Source organism: Eumetopias jubatus, unplaced genomic scaffold (assembly GCF_037043125.1).
Source record: "Eumetopias jubatus isolate StellerSeaLion01/CBP00866 unplaced genomic scaffold, mEumJub1_p1.0 scaffold_15, whole genome shotgun sequence".
In the NCBI taxonomy this organism is placed as follows: Eukaryota; Metazoa; Chordata; class Mammalia; order Carnivora; family Otariidae; genus Eumetopias; species Eumetopias jubatus.
The window spans coordinates 46,255,935-46,278,160 of NW_028274821.1; the positions used below are offsets into that span (position 1 = coordinate 46,255,935).

General features: G+C 37.9%; 1 protein-coding gene and 1 pseudogene across 3 annotated transcripts in view; one reads left to right on the plus strand and one right to left on the minus strand.

Moving 5' to 3' along the window:
- Positions 1 to 22,226, minus strand: part of MLLT3 (MLLT3 super elongation complex subunit) — a 280,535-nt gene that overhangs the window by 247,173 nt on the left and 11,136 nt on the right. The window lies entirely within an intron of this gene.
- Positions 9,585 to 10,372, plus strand: LOC114212399 (zinc finger protein 428 pseudogene; annotated as a pseudogene).

The following is a 22,226-nucleotide window of genomic DNA, read 5'->3' on the forward strand; positions in this document are numbered from 1 at the left end:
TACAACAGATTCTGCCACTTCCATCAAGTGATAAAACTCAGTATCTCTAGTATTAGGGAAATCAGCACTAGGTGCCTCCTGATGTGAAGTACAACAAGAAGTACCTTGAAAGTTTCTCGCTAAAAACACTTACCCTAAACTGAACAAAGCTTATAGATCTAACTTCAACTCACAAGAAATACAGGGAATAGAGAAATCAAGTTAAATGGCTCCCCAAGGAAACAGACAAGTCCAAATTGTTGGAGTTTCTCTAACACAACTGGCCTAGCCTCTTAAGAGCTGTCAATGTGAAGATCAGACAGGGGGAAAAAGAGGTGGCAATAGGGTAATGTCCTAGACTAAAGGATACTACAGAGACATGACACCTTAAAGCTATTTTAAATCTTAGATGTGATCAATAGTTTTGTGTTTTGTAGAAAATCACCGTTCTTAGGAGATACACTGCTAAGTTTTTAAGGGTGAGAGGCCATGATATCTGCAACTTACTTTCAAGTGATTGGGAGGTATAAAAATAAGCAAAGAGATAAAGCACTTGAAGCAAAGTATTAACAATTGATGATGCTAAGCATTCCCTGAACTATTTTTTTTTCAACTTTACTGTAAATTGGAAATTCTTCAAAAGCAAGTTGAAGGGGTTGCCATTTCATGAAAATCACAAATAAAAGGAGTGGAGACTGCTTAAGACTAAAGACTTGCATAAAACGTGACGGGATCCTGGCTTGGGGAGAAAGAACCAAGAGATATTTGGAAGACAAGTGGATTTTTATATACCCCTGACATTATATGATATTATGGACAAACTGATCACTTGTTTCCTGTGTGCTAACTGTAATATTACTATAAAGGATAACATCCTGATTCTTAGGAGATGCATGCTGTAAGTATTAAAGGTCAAGTACTGTGACTACAAGTCATTTTTTAAATGATCCACAACACAACCAAATATGGCTATATGTTAATGAATTGTGGCATATGAACATTTGCTCCATTATTCTCTCAACATACATTTTATAGTTTCTGTCAAAATTAAATGTTAGTTAACAGTATACTACACCGAAGGCTTCATATTTCCTTTTGCATTTAATGAATTTATTATCACTACCTTCTTACGAGCATATGGGAGGAGCAGAGACTTTATTTTACAGCATGTAATTGCATTTAAACATGCAGTATAATTAATATTCTTTATCAACATCAGAGTTTCCCATATTTTTTAGTTTGTGAAGAAACCTGTGAAGATCCTCCAGGGTTTTGAAAAATAAGACACAGGGAGCTTTCCACACTGATGAACACGTGGAGATTCCAGGAGAGTATATACTCAGAGAGTATACTCAGAGAGGGCATGGAAGCTCCATACTCTTGTCCCATACCTCACCCCATGCCTTTCTTTAATCTGACTGTTCCCGAGTTACATCCTTTATAATAAACTGGTAATCTACATGGCAGTCTAGATGCACTTGATTAACAACTCTGTGGGGGGAAAAAAAAAGAAATGTTATTAAAAAATGGAACTGGCAATAAGGTACCTAATGAAAATGTGAAAGCAGGTACCCCTGAGAGGTTATAAATCCTCCTGTGAGAGGTACCCTCCCAATACCTGGAGTAAAGGAAGCATCCTTATCTCTGAAGACAAAGGGACGCCAGAAGAATCCCAACAAACAGGACTTGCTAAATTTCTTCCATTTTACTACAATTACCTCATACTCCTTAATCTGTCATATTCCTCCACAATCACCCATTCTTCATCAAACCTGGCATAAAAATACACAGGTCTAACTATTTCTTTGGGTCATTTCCTTACAAAAGCTCCTATGTCAGATAAAACCTATCTGTGTGTTTTTCATCCTGTTTTGGGGTTTTGTTTTGTTTTTTTTTTTTTGAGTAACAGGGACACCTGGCTGGCTTAGACGACTGTGCAACTCCTCTCGGGGCCGTGAGTTAGAGCCCCACACTGGGGGAAAAACTTACTTAAAAAAAAAAAATCAGGACGCCTGGGTGGCTCAGATGGTTAAGCGTCTGCCTTCGGCTCAGGTCGTGATCCCAGGGTCCTGGGATCGAGTCCCGCATCGGGCTCCCTGCTCCGCAGGAAGCCTGCTTCTCCCTCTGCCTCTCTCTCTCTCTCTCTCATGAATAAATAAATAAAATATTTAAAAAAAATTTCTTTTGCTAAAAAAAATCAATAAAAACCTTTAAACAAACAAAAAAAAATTTAGAGCACCTGGGTGGCTCAGGTCCATGGGCTCAGGTCATGATCCAGGAGTCCTGGGATGGAGCCCCTGGATGTACTTCCTGCTCAGTGGGGAGTCTGCTTCTCCCTCTGCTCCTCCCCCACCCAGAGCTTGTGCTCTCTCCCTCAAATAAATACATTTTTTTAAGTTTTTTAAAAGGTAACATATAATTTTATATTAAAAGTCCCATTAGATCCTTTTCCTCTACTTTCCATTCCCCATAAAATTACATATACCATCTTAATTCCACTGTTAAAAGAAGTCCTGGGGATATGTTACTATTTCTCTAGTCCAGCTCTGTCCAACTATGGCAGGGCACTAGCTACACACAACTATTAAGCACTTGAAATATGGTTAATGACTGATGAATTCAATTTTATTTTATTTTATCTTGATTAATTTATATTTAAATGTCAATAGCCATATGTGTCTAGTGGCTATTGTTTTGGGCAAGGCAGCTGGTAGGTATACACAAAACTTAAGACATGAAAGGCAACATAATTTACAAGCTTAAATTAAGGACAGGCTTCAGGGAAAACTGTTTTATAAGCTTTTATCACCAGCTAATTCTAGATCAGGAATTGCCTCCTATGGACTTTCTTAGAGCACTTTCTCTTTACTTCAAAAAATAAGTCTTCAATAAAAGTTTGCAGAATGAAATCTGTACAGCTTTAAACCTACCCCAATCAATAGAATTACCAGAAAAATTACTACATTCCATCAAACGTATAGGAGTGTCCTAAGATGTCACAATTGTCAAGATGATAAAAAGGAACTGATTTATTTGCAGTTTTCATTTAAAATAATAAGCTCCTTTAGAACACTAAAAATATGGTTTCACTTACAAAAAGTTATTTACACACACACGACCAGGAACATCTCTTGTACAAGGTAAGAAATGCCTGGCCCAGAACACTACAAAACATTGCTGCTACCATATTCTGTCACTTACCTACTATTTCATTTTGACTACATTACTTAAACCCTGTGCCTCAATCTCCCCATCTTTAAACTTAGGGTTACTATATTTACTTTAAAGAATTATTGTGAGATTTACTAACACATTAAAATCCCTTATAATAGGGGATCCCTGGGTGGCTCAGTTGGTTAAGCGTCTGCCTTCGGCTCGGGTCTGGATCCCGGGGTCCTGGGATCAGCAGGGAGCCAGCTTCTCCATCTGCTTGCTGCTCCCCCTGCTTGTACTCTCTCTCCTTCTCTCTCTCTCGCTAGCTCTCTCTCTCTCTGACAAATAAATAAAATCTTAAAAAAAAAAAAAACACTTAGAATAGGACATATCCATGCTAAGCATTCAACGAACATTGTTATTACTTCCTTCCCATCAACTAAGAGCTATATTTTTGATGGATGGAAACAAAATAAATATATACACAAAACTGGAATACAGTTACTAAAACAACTAGATATACTTTTTTAATTAGGTCTTGCTCAACCTAGGAAACAATGCTCCTTTAATAAATAATATTGGGACCATGAAAAACCCTGGAATGTTGACATGTGCCTCCTTTCAGAGGAAAGGCATGCCATCAAGGTTTAATTTCGTTCCCAAATGTATAATAAACATGAAGATAATGTTTTGTGTCAACATTTTTGTTAATGAACGTTAGGCAAACTTTTTTTAAGATTTTTTTTATTTATTTATTTGAGAGAAAGAATGAGAGAGAGAGAGCACATGAGAGAGGGGAGGGTCAGAGGGAGAAGCAGACTCCCTGCCAAGCAGGGAGCCCAAAGCGGGACTCGATCCCGGGACTCCAGGATCATGACCTGAGCCGAAGGCAGTCGCTTAACCAACTGAGCCACCCAGGCGCCCCTAGGCAACCTTTTTTTAAATAACAGCTTTACTGAGATAATTCATATACCATATATTCATCTATTTAAAATGTGCAATTTAATGGTTTTCAGTATATTCAGACATGTGCAACCATCACCATAGTCAAGTTTGGAACACCTTCATCATCTCAAAAAAAAAAAAAAGAAAGAAACCAAGAAAGAAAGAAACCCTGTACCCTTTAGCTATCACCTTTTCTTTCCCCCAAAACTCCCCAGCCCCAAGCAACCACTAATCTAAATTCTCTCTTTATAGATATCCCTATTCTGGACATTTAATATAAATAAAATCATATAACATGTGGTCTGTGAATAGCTTTGTGTCACTTAGCACAGTGTTTTCAAGGTCCATCCATGTTATAGCATGTATCAGTATTTCATTTCTTTTTATGGCCAACTAATATGCCATTATATGAATATACCACATTTTGTTTATCCATGCATTATTTGATAGACATATGGGTTGTTTCCACCCTTTGGCCACTATGAATAATGCTGCTATAAACATTCATATGCAAGCTTCTGTTTGGACGTTTTCATTTCTCTTAAGCAGATACCAAGGAGCAGAATTGCTGGGGTATATGGTAACTGAGGAACCGCCAAACTATTTTCTAAAATGGATGCACCATTTTACCTTCCCTCCAGCAGTGTGTGAGGGTTCTGATTTCTCCACATCCTCCCCAGTATTTTTTATTATAGTCATCCTAATGGATATAATATGGTATCTCACTGTGGTTTTGATTTGCATTTCCCTGATAACTAATCATGCTGGACATCTTTTCACATACTTATTGGCCATGTGCCTTTCTTTGAAGAAATGTCTATTCATATCCTTTGCCCATTTTTAACTGAGTTATTTTTCATATTCTTGAGTTATGTGTGTAGGTATTCGAGATACAAGCCATTATCAGATATGTGATTTAAAAATATGTTCTCCCATTCTCTGGGTTTTCTTTTCTTGACAGTGTCATTTGAAGCACAAACGTTTTTTATTTTTATAAAATCTAATTTATCTATTTTGTTGTTGTTGTTGCTCATGTTATTGGTGTTATATCTAAGAATCCATTTCCTGCCAAATCTAAGGTCATGAAGATTAATCCCTATGCTTCCTTCTAAGGGTTTTATGGTTACAGCTCTTAGGTCTTTGACCAATTTTGAGTTAAATTTTATAAATGGTGTCAGGTAGGGGTCCAATTTCATTCTTTTGCATGTGGATATCCAGTTCTCCCAGTACCGTTTATTGAAAAGACGATTCTTTCCTTAGTAAATGGTCTTGGCACTCTTGTTGACTAAAGACACATGGGTTTATTTCTGGGCTCTCAATTTTATATCACTGACCTACGCATCTATCCTTATGTCTATACCACATTGCCTTGATTAACATTGTTTTGTAATAAGTTTTGAAATTGGGAAGTGTGAGTCCAAATTTTTTGCTCTTTTTCGAATATTTTGGCTATCCTGAGTCCACTGCAATGCCACATGAATTTTAAACCAGCTTGTCAATATGTACAAAGACACAAGATAGGATACTGACAAGGACTGGACTGAACCTGTAGATCAATTTGGGGAGTACTGCCATCTTAACAACATTAAGCCTTCTGATTGACGAACATGGGATATTTTTCCATTTATTTAGATATTCTTTAATTCTTTAATTAGATATTCTTTAATGATGCTATTATAAATGGAATTGTTTTAATTTCATTCCTAGATTGTTCAAGTATACAGAATACTACTGATTTTTGTATCCTGCAACCTTGATGAACTTGTTTATTATGAGAGTAGTACTGGGGCACCTGGGTGGCTCAGTCGTTAAGCGTCTGCCTTCAGCTCAGGTCATGATCCCAGGGTCCTGGGATCGAGTTCCGCATCCCTCTCCCACTACCCCTGCTTGTGTTCCCTCTCTCACTGTCCTTCTCTGTCAAATAAATAAATAAAATCTTTAAAAAGAGAGAGAAAGAGAGAGAGAGTAGTACTGGTAGTACTCCAATTCACAGAGTGACCATTAGACAGACTATGTAATTCTTATACTCAGTACTCTGGCACATAGTGGGTGTTTTTATATACCTTATGTATTTTTATACATCAAGAGCTTTACTAAGGTATATATGTTTATTTAACACCTCTTATGTGTAAAAGTGTGATACAGGGATTAAAGAAAAAAAAAAAAATCCCGTCCAGAAGGAACAAGCAGTCTTAGAGCAGAAATAGATTCTACTTGTCCCTCAAGTGATTTGTCTAGATATCAGATAAAAAAAATTTAATAAGCTTTCTTTTGCAACAGATTTGCCTTCATACATTCTTTAAGAGTCTCAATAAAATAAAAGTAAGAGTCTCAGAAAGCTATCTACTTTTGAGCCATGCAAATGAGGTTCAGCCCTCCTTACTTTTTCCATGTTTATTACTAGACTCTTCCACACTTCTTCTGAACACAAGTACTATTGCAGAGCAATGCTCCTGCACTGCGCTTGACCAAAGTGACTGGAAAGTTTGAGAGTCTTGTTATTACTATCTTTGGTTTTTCTTTCTCAGAAACCTATTTCATGCTTTTCAGTTTCCAGAGAAAGGACACAAAAAAAGACATGGGGACCCAGGGGAGGGGGGGGATACAACAAGTAAGGTTCCTGCAAGTCTGCAGGCTCCAATCCTACTATTCCATAGAAGTTTTCTAATATTCTTTAATAAAAACAATTTCATTCCAAACAGTTCCTGGAACTTAAGACATCTGCTTATTGTTCTAACACACCATTTAAAAATCAACCAGGTTCCCTTTTGTCTCAGCAACATTTGCCATACTTCTAAATAATTTTAAAATTCCAGTTATCTGTTGGAACAATAACAGTCACAACCTACAAACCACAATTTGTACCACAAAGTCCAATCTCAGCCCAGATCTAATTTTGGCTTCACAACAGCTTGAGCTAAAGGAGAATTTCACTGCATTGTTCAAGTATGGTCATAAATAGTCTCTGGAGGGGGAAAAAAAGAAAGCTAAACAACATAAAATGCTGTATAAAACAAAAACGGTACAAAATATGAAAAGAGATTCAGGTTCAAACATTTGCTACATAAATGCACACATAACTGTGCTCATCTCCAATCTTCACTTACCCCATTATGCTTCCATAAAACTCCACTCTTACATCAACTATAATTCTTAAGTTGTACTGAAACGTATCTGCTTCTAAGTCTCTCCCCCCTCTCCCCCCCCCAATACAAGTCTCTGAGCTTTTCAAGGGCAGACAAGTCATCTGAACAGATGCAGAAATCTGGGTGAGAAATAGGATGAGCAACATGGGACATTTCCATCCCACCCTAACATCACCTAACCTACAACTTCTTAAAAATGGCTTTTATTTGATTTTTTTTTTAAGATTTTATTTATTTATTTGAGAGAGAGAGAATGAGAGATAGCACGAGAAGGAAGAGGGTCAGAGGGAGAAGCAGACTCCCCACTGAGCGGGGAGCCCGATGCAGGACTCGATCCCAGGACTCCAGGATCATGACCTGAGCCGAAGGCAGTTGCTTAACCAACTGAGCCACCCAGGCGCCCAAAAATGGCTTTTATTTGAGAGAGACAGAGAGAGAGAGCCCGCACACAAGCAGGGGGAGGGGCAAAGGGAGAGGGAGAAGCAGGCTCCCCGCTGAGCAGGGAGCCTGATGTGGGACTCAATCTCAGAGCCCTGAGATCATGACCTGAACTGAAGGCAGACGCTTAACCTACTGAGCCACCCAGGAGCCCCTAGTTTGTTTGGGTTTTTTTCCAAATTTTTTTTTTTTTTAATTTATTTGACTGAAAGAGACATAGCGAGAGAGGGAACACAAGCAGGGGGAGTGGGAGAGGGAGAAGCAGGCTTCCCGTGGAGCAGGGAGCCCGATGTGGGGCTCAATCCCAGGACCCTGAGACCATGACCTGAGCCGAAGGCAGACGCTTAAGGACTGAGCGACCCAGGCGCCCCAAAAATGGCTTTAGTTTTGTTTCTACCCCGTACTTGATTCAAAGGCTAACAGCTGATATTAGTCCTTCTTTAAGTGAAGACTACAGTCTCGGTAAAAGTACGTGCAGATCATACCCTCTCCTGATGGAAACTGACATAGCATATATGAGAAACGACACAGGACAAAACAAAGTTCTTTACCAGAACTTTGATTAGTAAATTAAATTTATTTTAAGTTAAATTAGTAAGTTAAATACATTGAAGCTGACCTATCTGATAGTCAGTACACCTCTAAAATCCTGTTTTCTGAAGTGTTGAGCCATTGAAATGGAACCAAAGAGAAGTGATATATTCAGTATCTGTCCAGCAAACCTTGTGGAAAAGCTAACCAAACTGAACAAATCAGAACATAAGTTTCCAATTTTCTTTTCCAAATTAGTTACTTTCCTCAAACCCTATTCTGCTGCTCTAGGCTGCTGATTAGGTGGGGAAAGAGAAACAAAAATTACAGGGAAAAGCAACATGTTCAGTGATCAAGAAATGTACCAAATTTCCATTTATCCAGAAAACTCAAATCACCAGAATTTCCTTATTAGTACCATGCAATGACAACTGATACTTACTTATATGATCCTAAGACAAAGTTCTCAAATGCCTTTAGAATTTCAGAAGGAAAATGAGTTACATTCTAAAACATTTTAGTAACAGGATGTAAAAGACACATGAAAGCGACCACATTTCTCTCCATCACTCATTTTTTTAAGTTATTTTAGAGAGAGAGAGCACGCGCACACATGAGCACAGAGGGATGGAGAGAGGGAAATGGAGGAGAGAGAATCTCAAGCAGACTCCCCGTTGAACTCAGAGCCTGACGTGGGGTTCATCTCATGACCCTGAGATCAGGACCTGAGCCAAAACCAAGAATCAGATGCTCAACCAATTGAGCCACCCAGGCGCTCCTCTCCATCACTCATGATAAACAACACCAAACAAGTACTGATACTATACTGAGCCAGCAAATGCCTCAGAATCCTTCTCACTAGACCAAACTGGAAATAGAGACATGACCTAGAAGTACAGTATAAACAGTAGAACAGTAGTGAGCTTATGATTTGAGAGTCAAAAAGGCCTGAGATTCAATCCTCAAAAACAGTGACCATATAATCTATCCTCCAAAAAGCACCAGTTTTGAGAGTGACACAGGACAACAGGCATAAACTGGGACAATCCCCAGGAAACAAGACATATGGTCACTGTACTCAAGCCATATGGACCTTGGGCAAGTTACTTGAGTCTTGGATCCACATCTGTAAAATGTGAATAAAGAGTAGAGAATTAAACCATCAGTAACTATAAATTGCTTTCCTACTCCTTTTGAGCTATATAACCCTATATTCTATGATACTAATCTAGACGGCACTGAAACTCTAAAAACACCATACAGCCTTACCAAAGAACACATCAAAGAAATGAAAATCCATCCTTGAGAGAGTCAGGATTTTTTTTTTTAATCCACACATTCTCTTTTTTATTAGACTTTTCTCTTGCCATTAAAACAACAACAACAAGAGCCGAGGCGTGCAGCCGCCGCCGCCGAGCCAGAGCGGGGGCAGCTAGCGCCGCATCCCGCTCTACCTGCCGACATCCTGCATTGGAGAACTTGTGACCCAGGTGTGGCTCTGAAGAGCTGGCCGGGGAGGGACGCTGCCCAGCTGCTGCTCTTCTCCTGTCTCCTGTCCCCTCCCCTGGCCATGACAGAGACCCGTGAGCCAGCTGAGACTGGGGGCTATGCCAGCTTGGAAGAAGACGATGAGGACCTCTCTCCAGGCCCCGAGCATTCCTCTGACTCTGAGTACACTCTCTCAGAGCCAGACTCCGAAGAGGAAGAAGATGAAGAGGAGGAGGAGGAGGAGGCCACTGATGATCCTGAATATGACCCTGACTACAAGGTGAAGCAGCGCCTGGGGGGAGGCCGGGGGGGCCCATCCCGCCGGGCCCCCCGTGCAGCCCAGCCCCCAGGCCCCCCAGCCCAGCCCTGCCAGCTCTGTGGCCGCTCGCCCCTTGGGGAGGCCCCACCAGGGACCCCGCCCTGCCGGCTCTGCTGTCCTGCTACAGCCCCCCAGGAAGCTCCAGCCCCTGAAGGCAGGGCCCTCGGGGAGGAAGAGGAGGAGCCACCTCGGGCTGGGGAGGGCCGACCAGCTGGGGGGGGGGAGGAGGAGGAGGAGGGGGGGGGAGGGGGAGGGGGAGGGGGAGGAGGAGGAGGAGGAGGGCACCTACCACTGTACAGAGTGTGAGGATTCCTTCGACAACCTCGGGGAGCTGCATGGGCACTTCATGCTGCATGCCCGGGGGCAGGTGTAGGGGGAGACCCCACCCAGGGAGCTTGGCCAAAGGGGTGGGGTGGGAGGAGGGGGCAGAGGAAACTGGGGGAGGGTCACAATGGTCATGGGGGATGGGGGTAACGCCGATCTGTGTCGTCTTAGCAGTAGATGTGTGAAGGCCAGAATAAAAGCCAAATTCTGTGAAAAAAACAACAACAACAACAACAACACCTTAGTTCAAGTTTGATACCTGGGCACAACTAGTCACTCAGAACTTTGTCTCCACAGCTTTGTTTTCATAGCTTCATAAAAGCACTCATCTTGTTTTTTGTTTTTTGACAAGCCTGATGCACTCTTATGCAACAAAAATTACCTCTATTCCTGCTGTTATCCTCAACGTTTAAAGCAATTCCTGGCACACAGTAAGTGCTCAGTGTTGGTTGAATAAACGATCACTACTTTAGAAATACAACCCTTCATTACTCAGCCCTAACCCTGCTATATATTCTCCAACCCCAAGGATGGTCTGTAACTAACCTATGTCCTTAACCTTCCCCCAACCTGTTTTCATACTCGGTGATGAGTAACAGTGATCCAGGATGATTCTTCTCTATAAAGTCCCTTCACCTATTTCCCTAAGGGGAATCCATCTTGAAATCCAATTAGGTTTCCAGCTTTTAGGAGATTCCCCTCCCCCCACCTTTTTGTCATTTTTTGAGAACATGCTTCTTTTTCTCTTCAACCTTTTTTTATTGAAGTTTAATTGACATACAATATCTTATTGTTTCAAGTATGTTTTAAATCTTGATTCAGCTGCTTCTGACTCTTCACAGTTTATTTGAAAAAAAAAAAAGACAAAACTGATTGTCTCCCAAACCAGACTTATCTCGACCAGTTTCCCCTTCTTTTCTCCTACTCTCAATGAATTCTCTTTATCCAATCAAAACTTTAGCACCTTTGCCCAAAAATTAAGGTACACATGCCAAAGGCCACTCTACTTACTACTGATCAGAGTCCAATGAAAAAAATTAAAACCAAAGCAAATTAATACAGCCCCAATTCAAAAGCACTAGAACGCCTTCAATGGTAAAATGGTTTTAAATTGTGACAAACCCCCAGGGGTCCCTAGGCATTTTCTAGAGTTTCTTTAAAAAGAAAAAAAAAAATGTAGTCAATCATAGATGTGTTTGCTTTTTCTCTGCCCCGCTGCCCCAGACTCAGACTGCTCTGGGGCTGGGGGTTTCAAGACAAAACAATGAAGCATTTGACAACCTCAAAAGGTCTGAATGCCATTCTGGAAACAGTCAAACTTCACTTTGGGCTGCTCATGGACGTACAAACCGTGATACACCGCCCACCTTGAGCTTGGAATATACTCTAGGTGAGAGTAACAGCTTAGGCACTTTGTATTCAAAAAGACCTCTCTAGCAGACACATCAAGAATAGTTGTGAAAATTTCCTTCTGTGTATTTCCGAAATGCCATGAATCCTCACCCACCACCTCAGTAAACAACCTATGACTACTTGTTGAAAATATAACTTATGTGTAAAGAAAAAACTTCGCTCTAGCAACAGCAGATGGTTCTTATCCAAAGCTAAATAAAAACAGTAAGATGAAATGTTTAAGGTCTATTAAGATAGAGTTGGAAACTTTGTGATATGCACTGTCCCCCTCTCCAGAGAATTCCTTTTGCTCCACAAAAATAACTTTATTCAGATGGGAATAGCGAAAAAAAAAACTGCAAAACAGAAAGAAGTGTAGTCTCAGTGTGAGTACAATATTAAATGTCTTGAAAGCAGACAGATCCTCAATAACGGAGCTTCAATAAAAACTTCCTAACCCTTTCCTTTTTTTGTTCCTTTGAGAAAATGGTGAAGCAATTTGCATTTACAGCTTAGTTCCTGTTTCCAAAATACCCCTTTAACTTTTTCTTTTCTCTTTTTATGGTAGGTATAAATAGCACCAAATTGTCAAATCACAGCTATTTTGTGTGCTACCTATACAAATAGGTCTGATTTCTGGCCAGCCATAAAACAATTACTGCCGAATTCCTCTGGCTCTTTGATTTCCAGCTTGTCCACAGGGCTTCAAAGCTAGCCTCCAGGACTTTTCTTGGGACACTGCTGAAAAACAACCTCAACAGAAACACAGAAGATAAAATGTTCCCACTCCTATAAACACACAAAGACATAACTACAGAAATAAAACAATTTGGCAGCATTGTGGTGGGGTTTCTTCCCCCCCAAGAGAATTTAAGACGTCCAAGTACTTTGAATTGTTTTTTAGATGTGGATCAAGTAGGATTTCGTCCCCCTCATGCATATGGCTATTTTCCCCATTTTCAAGCCTCCAAAAATTAAGAATTACTCTGCTTTCAGAAAAATTTTCTGATTTACTAGAATAACTTATCCCATGGGAACTTAATGGGATGGAACGAAAGTTCAGCTTCTTGAGCACATAAATAACTATATAGTACAGTATTTATTCAATGTTGCAAAACTCATTCAAGCTAGAAGCTTTGTGTAAGGCTAAATTTGGTCAGCATATCAAACAGAGGAAATTTATGTATGGGCAACTGTATGTTTTGAGTAAACTAACAGACCTTAATGTTCACATGGCTTATGAAAAAATCACTCTAGGTGGGATGGCACACGCACGAAAGGACCTGACATATACAGCACATACACGTGCTGAGGGTACCGGTCAAGCTATTTCCAATTAAGCCACAGCAAAAGCAATACACCCATTACAAGAAAATAAATGCTAATTCCCATTAGAGAAACTTACAGTTTGGCATCTAAGGTGCGTGGCAAATGTGACGTGATTATAAAATCTCCCAGTGCCCAGGTTCTTATACTAAAGTTTTATTAAGGTTGATACATACACACCCCAATAGCTATGTCCCTGCACCTAAAAAGAGAAAGACGTGTTACTTTTTAAAATTCTTCTTACCGACGACAGAAAGCCAAATCAGTTTTTCCTCAACCCAATACTTTTGGCAGCGCTATCATAATATGCCAGTTAAATGAAAAAAGTATTTCACAAAGTAAGTAGTTGGCAAACACGTCATTCTGAATTAAAAGTAGAGACGACACAGTCTCCTCAGGATATGAAAGACCCCAGATACATGCATACAGGGGGAAGACTACCTTTGCCCCCAAAAACCTGCCTCTTACTTTTCCTCCTCCTCTCTTTACCACCTGCAAGAATCAAGCAATTCTAAAACACTGATCCAGACCTGATTTTAGCACTCTTCTGTGATCTTATCCAAGGAACAACTTGTACATATTTATCCAAGGACACAGAGCCATATTGTTTTTTTTAAATCTATACAATATATCAACCCTTGAAGTACATAGATGAGCCCTCTCATTATAACCCGAAAATTCACCGCTCTAAATTGGAGCCACCTGTTTACAGCTCTGATCTCAAGTACACAGCTTTTATCTCTTAGGTCAATTTTGGCACCTAACATTAGTACTAAATTTCCTTATAACAACTGGATTATGGAATCTCTCAAATTTAACTATATTTTCTCTCCGTTTTTTTTTTCTTTAACCAAGGCCAAATGCATTAACATACAACAAAATTCTCAACGTGAGTGATAAAAATGCATTAAAAGTAACCTTTAATCCATGCTATTAACTGATTTTATTCTATTTTGGCACGTTTGAAGTAACTCATCTAAGGATTAGTTAGGCTTTTCTACACTTCTTTTTATCAGGACTCTACCATTCTTGATTTAGTTTTGAGAGAAAAGGGTTTGCAAAAACGATAATAATCTCACAGCTGGAGATGGCTGGCAAGTCCGTTAGTGCTCATTGTGCCCTTAATTTGCAGGAAGCCTTTGTGCTGCTTCTACCCCTCGTTTTACATGCTGAGCAGTTTTCACTGATAAAGTACTTATAGACCAGTTATTTTAGATTAACGAAAAGCCCAGTAAAATTTTATGTAAAATGGCTGTGAACTTTCTCTTTAAAATACTGAAATTATCTTCCGTCTCGATGGCATGAAAATCTTAACCCTGATCATTTGCCTCAGTAGTTTTCATCTGAGTAGGCAAAGGGAGTCTTAAAATTTTTAAGAAGTATTATTTTCAAACAGAGAACAAATCCAAAATTTTAGACTACGAATTCAGATTGAATGGCTGAAGCCTCAGGGCAAACACACTGATTTAATCACATAGCAGTAGGTTTCAAAATCTTGCCTTCTTCAGCCTTCACAATGAAGTATTTCCCTGCCCTTTAAACCTATGACAAAGATGCAAACATACTATGCAAAAAGAACCCAATATCGTTGGGATTTTTAACACTATGACATCAATTTTGAGAGTAGGTGGCACTGTTTTAATTCGACACTTACCCAAAATGAGATTTTAAAGCCATTGACTTAGTATTTCCTCTGGACTTCAAGGCCCAAAAAGGACATTTAAATACCCAACTGTCATGGATTGTAGGTCAAACTCCTTTTCACAACTTTCCACAATTTTCCCAATTCCCTAACAATCTTCAGGTACAAACAGCCAAGTCTAACAGAAAAGTCTAAGTTTTTAAATCGGCCTCAATATAAGCAAACCTGTTGAGATTTGTCATACTCCAAGATATGAAACTGTTTTGTAATGGAGTGCTAAAATTACTCATTTTCTGCTACACTACCTTCCTATAAATCACAAGTTCAAATTGTGATCAGAGAGACTCCTATCTAACACAGCAAGGACGTCGTTCATACTGAACACAGCAAGGGTATCTGCAAAGTAGAAATGATAGTGTCTGAAACTAACAGGGTTAAACAACTTCTTTTGTGAGGACACTAGCAAAATCTACAGCAGCTGTCTAACTTTGCCTTCAACGATCATAGCAAAAGCTCAAGGAAATGATCCAATACACCGCCAGTCTTTAGTAACCAGATCGTTTCTATTTCATTTTCAGCCAAGGGAATGGATAATGAAAACAAAATTATTCCTCAGTCAGAAAGTTTACTTGACAAGCTCATTTTTACCAACCTTTAACTTTTATTCACATGTATGGACCTAGGAGCGGTTTCTTTTTTGTGTGGAGACAATCTTAATAACTCTTAAATGCTCGCTACACAAGATAAACTTCAGATGGCTATCACTGCTTTAAACTCACTTACAAAAACTACCGGAAAACTTTTTAGCTATTCAAGGACTAATCCTGAGCTAAAAAAGAAAAGGCAAACATTTAGTCAGTGCCATAAACTGATGAGACACATTTTAAAATGATGTGAATTTCGCAGTGAAGAAAACTGCGTAAGTCACATCATTTTACATATGACCTAAAACAAGTGTATAATAATTTTTACATGAGAAACACACTCAGCTCCTCCAAGCCTGCAATTTTCCACCTAAAATTACTTACATTGTTTAAAATAAACAAAAATGAGCTCTCATCATAGATCATCTGGCTTTACCAACACATCTGGGATACCTGCTCCTAAACGCTTTTCTCCACTTAGCGGATGGAAAACAGGTATTTTCAGGACTTAAGAGATAAGTACTCGAAACAGAAATCTGACATTCTTCAGAAATTAATTTTCTCAAGAATGTAAATAAGGGGAAAAAAGTCATCAAGTCAGTGACCCAACAAAGTTATGCTATCACACTGGTGAATAACCACCGGTTCACACTGGGAAGAAACTCCCAAAATTACTTTCAACTAAGTTATACAGGAATGGTCATGACAGCAGCAGTCCCCATTTCAATATTTACAACATATAAGTAAATATATTATTTTATTTAAAGTTCGCCTAAAGAAACATTTTTTTTCCCCTAAAGGGCAATCTCAATCCAGTATTTAATTTATAATTCCAATCCTGTTTGCCTCCACAGAGGTTTGACCCAAAGCAATTTGAGTGAAATTTCAGGTTAGTATACATTTCGGCCACAAGCCACAAGCAAAAGATACTGATTATAAACCTATCTGATCTATTTTTTTATTATAATAGATCCTATCATCTTAGAGTATCTCCGGTAGGAGAAACAGAACTTCAACAACTTAACATTTGGAAATGACTACGAGTTGTTGGTTTCCTAAAGGAAAAAAATTAAAACAAAAAACACCTATGAAGAGTTAAAATATACACACAAATGGGTACTCCGGAATTGACATGTATGAATGGCTTACTTGTTTTAAAAAGGAAACCTCAAATCCTGGGTTAATAATATGTGTCACTTTTAGGGATTTAAACCATAAATTCTTCAAATAAAACTAAATAAATGGATTTGTAAGTAATTAACTATGGGACTTCAATCATGTAAAATTATCTCTGTATATTCTCTATGGCTCAGGAATTTAACTGGTTATGTTCAAAATAATACACTTAGTGGGTCTTGGAGCCCACTGCCTGTGAAATCTCCCATGGAGATTCAAGACCACCCATTGAAAATAGTACAACATTACTGCCTCGAGCAAGAAGCTGGTACATAGGACTGGTTATTCAAGTCTTTTAAATACTATTTTATTGAAGGATTGTGGGAGGTGGGGGAGGGGGCCAAGGGGGATTCATGAGGGGATGGGGGAGGAAACTCAGACAGAAAAAAAGAGAAATTTCTAAAGCAAAGTTTCCAGTAGTGCCCCCCCCACTCCTCATCGCACCCTCCCCCCTTTTTAAACAGCTACATAAACAAAGTAATAAGTGCTCAATTTCAGGGAGAATTACATTATACTCCATTTGAACAGGCTACCAAGTACTTTTATTTGAAAAGCTGCTTCTCCTCTGTTATAAACAAATTTAGCCGGCACCAATTTCAGACGAGAGAAGATGGCTAAGGGAGATGGGAGGCAGAGTTAGGAAAAATTCACTCAGTGTCTTAAATAGTTGATCCAATAAAGATCCTTTAGAGAAAACTGTAAGTCTATTTTTTTTTTCTCCCAGTAGGCAAATCATACAGGAGGGCTTTTCTTTTCTAGCATACTGCACCCTGTCTCTTTAAATTCCAGGCCTGCCCCATTTCCCACGCATTCAATGAAAGCAACACGTTTGCTGGCCTCTAGCCCACAATGTCAAGTAGTTTTCTTGCTATTGAATTTCAAGATTATTCTTTTGGATCATTTGCCCTTTAGTTTTAAGCACGCCAAAGCAAAAATAATGTCTTTCTACAATAACATAAAGAAAACTCTGAGGCCTTTACAAGTCTACAAGGAGAGAACACCTTTTCCTTTAGTTCCTCTTTCACTGCAAAATATGCTCCCACTCTATATGCTCCAAATAAGGGCCATTTATACATTATCTTGGTCTACCATAGCTTTGTCTGTACTATAATAAAATTCTATGAGTATATTTAATTTAGTACCAAATTTGGAATTTCTAACCATCTGCAATACTCAAACCAGGTCTTCGTATTACTCAAACTCTCAAGGCTTTCATGTGGTCCCCTGAGGATTCAGTTAAAAAAGGTTTTACAACAATTACTTGATTTTCTATATCTGCAGTTAAGCCACCTACATAAATTAATAAAAGTAGTAAGCAAATATGGGGAGCTGTAATCATGGGACCAAAGAGTCTATTTTCCTCATTTTCATACACATCTTAATCCTGAAAAAAGAATCCAGGCCATTATGAATCCCATTTAGAATTCTCTCCAAAGAAATAGAAATGGTTAAATAAAAATTTATCAGCAGAACTAAATGAAGCCCATGGAAAATGTAACTCCAAATGCTAGCAAATGGAACTTAAAGTTTTTAAAGTGGCAATTTTATTCAAGCAGCTAATAAAGAAATGCTCTGATCACAAACATCAATTTTTGCATTTCACATCCTGAGGTGGAGTTAATCTGTCATTTATGAATTTTGTAAAAGCAGCTAAAACCAAAGGGAAAAGACTTATTATTCTTATTTGATGTACAGTTTTGATATGCATTTGCACATACTGCTTTCAATGGTTATTTTAATTTTAAAAAGGTAAAGATATTAATATCCCACAGATCATAATATCATGGACTTAACTAGATGAATTTTGGATTGCAAAGAGACCTTTAAGACAATTAAAATTAACTCCGTCATTTTGCAGAAATCATTTCTCTTAGTTGTGTTTAAGGAATGTTCATATTAATCTATCTGTACTGTATATAAAACATGAAATTACATTTTCATTTTTATTTTTAAAACTTCTGGTTATTTTTGTAGTTTATATATGAAATATTACTTAAACTGTTTTAATACTAAAATACTGTTTGTGTTTACACAAGTATGTATCCATCCAAAAAGAACCACCTCTTCTTTCCCTGCCCCAAACATTATTTTTGTCTTGCTTTTTAGTAGTTGTTTGGGTACTTTTTATTTCTCAGAATTTAACATTTAACTTCCAAATTACATACAAAGACACAAACTGGAAATGGGTCTTTATTTGCAATTACAGATCCCATTTATTCCTGCCACTATTACTATACATCTAAGCATGAGTATGCCCTTTCATTTGCTGTCAATTTTTAAAGTCAGATTTAGGCTCTGGAGAATTTTCTAATACTACACACATCAAGATAAACACACTAATTAATAAACTTATCAAAACTCCACAGGAAAAAAAAGATTCAAAACATTCCTAAGCACTTCAAAAATGTACACTGTACTGAAATATTAAACATGGTTGTCTTTCTGTTACAAACAACATCTTACATGAATCATGTACTCATAAATCAGGTTAATCTGATTCATTTTACAACTTCAACACAGCAACTTTGTTAAGAAAGGTAAGAATATGATTTACATGTTTTCTTTAAAGTTTATAATCAACTTTTGAAACATTTGTGCGCATATATATATATATATATATATTTTTTTTTTTTTTTTTTTTTTGCACAGAGAGAGAGAACGCAAGCAGGGGGAGTGGGAGAAGCAGGCTTCCCGCCGAGCAGGAAGCCCAATGTGGGACTCGATCCCAGGACCCTGGGATCATGACCTGAGCCGAAGGCAGACGCTTAATGACTGAGCCACCCAGGAGCCCCCATTTGCGCATATATTATAGTACTATTAAAGGAACACTCAGAATGACAAGGTGATTAAAATTTCAAATAACAAAATATGAAAATGTTCCTTGGGAATGACATTTTTATGTTCTAAATGAGATTAAACTTAAAAAAAAACTAAAAAGTACTGTAAACATGTCCATATGTACATTTAAATATCTAGTTTTACCTTCACATAAGTAATATGTCTTATTCAAGAAAGCTCGAAAAATTCAGTAAATTTTATAGGCATCTCTTGAAAGAAATATAGGCATTCCTTTCTATTTGCTAGATAGGGGTGCTGAATCTTGGAATAAAGCCAATTTTATATTTTAAAAAAAATTTCTTGATATCCCACCTCCCAGAGATAACTCCTATTAACATTTTGCTATAGCATTTTCTTCCCATCTTTTCACTAATGTATTATCTCTCGCACAATTCTCAAAATGTGAGTAATGAACAATTCTGGCCATTCTGATATAAAGATAATGGCTCGAATCAAATACTAAAATCAATGATGAAAATAAACCAAAGCCTCTATAGAAAGATACTTTGTCAAGTAGCACTAACTTCAAGCTACTGAGTAGCCTTTACAACATAATTCTCATTTATTTGCTGCTGTCTTTAAATTGTCTGCATTTGTGTATTTTTGTATGTTCATATAATTAAATCCTTGGCTCTAGCATCATTCACAATTCCCTTTAACAAATTGGAATGATAACTAGAATTTTTTTTAAGTTAGAAAGCAAGTCATAAGTAAAAAGTGAAAGGGTAATTGCTTTTCAAGACTTCAATTAAGCATCTGAATTATTAAATAAAAAACCCTGAAGGTATAATGAGTGATCAAATATTTGATATACCGTACTTTATTTTAACCTGTTTACATGATAAGTCCAAGTCCCCAATTATTTCGTTGATAATAGAAACACAAGTAGTTCTCTGAAACATGATGCTTCAGAAAAACAAACTGAGTGACAAAATTTCAAGGTCTGGACTACATTATATGAAACAGAAAAAAAAAAAATCAGTTAACTTTCATGAAAAACCCAATGGTTTAATGACCTGGTCAAGAGCCATATTTGAAGCAGAAGTTGGAATGTTCCAACTTACAAGTAGTGTTGATGGCTGGCATAAATGGCACTAATATTACCAGAAAGTAACTTTTCATAACAAAAACGTAATCACCTATCTGGTTAATTACCCTACTTCCCTGTTACTGCAGGTGAATCTTTTCACCCAGTTCACTGTTCACTCACCATTAAAAAGGGTAAAATCCCAATATACTGAAGTTCATAGCAACATTTTCTTTTTTCAAAAAGAATTATTCCCCAAACCACCACATTATGAAACGTAAGAAATTAAACACAGCAACACATGTCTATCCATGTGATGACCAATACACAGTTGACATCTAAAGAAATGGTAGTTATTTCATTAGGAAAACACTAGATCAAGTATATGCTCAGAACTTACCCTTAAAAAAAAAAAACTAAGGAAAAATAATATTTCAAAGCTGGAAAAGCCCACGGAGCTTATTCAGTCCAAACATATCCCTTCTGCCTCCCAGCCCAGGGCCTTTCCTACTGCATTGCTAAATACTGCTCTAAAAGCTTCTGGAATACATCTGACTCTTATTTTTAAAGTTAAAAGGCTAGTTGTATTTCATGGATTAAGTAGTTAAAAAAAAAAGTGATAGACCTGGCCAAGTCTCTCAAATTTGTGACTAGCTTTTTAAAAAGCATCCAAAGTAGGTGAAAAAAAGACTAAGGAAAAAAGACAGAAAAGGAGAAAAATTCATTTTTGCCTATAACATAGGCTAAAGCCCATTCTAGAAAATGTGATTCTCAGCCAACACAATGCTTCCTGCTAAATTCAAGTGGTGCTTCTGTTTACACAAAGTCAATTATTAGAGATACAGAAGAAATCAGTTTCAGAACACGGACTAATAATTTACCACCTAGGGGAGTGGAAGCTAAAGTCGGGATTCAAAAACTCTTACCGACTTGCAATATCTGCCTTTATGCTGTTGCCAAAAACTTCCCACGTCCAGACTACACTGATGGACGGTATGAGTACTATCCGCAGTGATAACATAGGTCCCATCTCATGGGATGTGTAACTAATGCAACATAGGAGGAACAATGGACACATATACAAGGAGAGGCCAGTGCGGGACTGATGGAGCATGGAACATGTGCTCCTGCTCAGTGTTTATATGACGAGAAAGTAGCTTCCCACTGCTCCTTACTATTTCTGTGCATAGGTAGGAAGTCATACAACAGGCATCTCTGATAAGACAATTTGGAGCTACATCACCATTTTCAATAAACTACCCCACTAAAAGCAACCAAATCCCAACAGTCTAAACTCTATTTTTCACTTAGTCACTCCAAAACAGTTGCTTATAATACAGGAACAGGGAAAGAAATTAAACAAAGGAAAAGTTTTTATAAAATAAAGTATTTCTTCAAAACAAAGAAACCTTCCATTACGCAGCAACTCATATTTATGAAGTATTTGGGGTGAAAGGTATGGATAACAGGAAGTCTAATGAACCTTGCTTTTGGACATCCAAAATGTTACAAATGTATATCAAAATAAATAGGTACCTAGAATAATCTGATAATAATCTCCCCCAACACCACCCTGGGAGGGACGGGGAAGAAGAAGCACATAAAACCTACCTGCAGTGATTAAAGGCATCATGTAGACTAAATTTATATCCAGATACATTAAGAGGCAAGCAACTCTCCCTACTCTGTAGGCCACTGCTGTTATTAATATTTTAGGAAATTGTTAATGTATATTTTGCTTTTTAAAATCAATACATACACACAGGATTTGGCCTGGTATTGATGGGAAAATAACTAATAATTTCTGCTGAAAAGAAAAAAATCTACTTTTGGCAAAATTAAATATTTTAAAATTTAT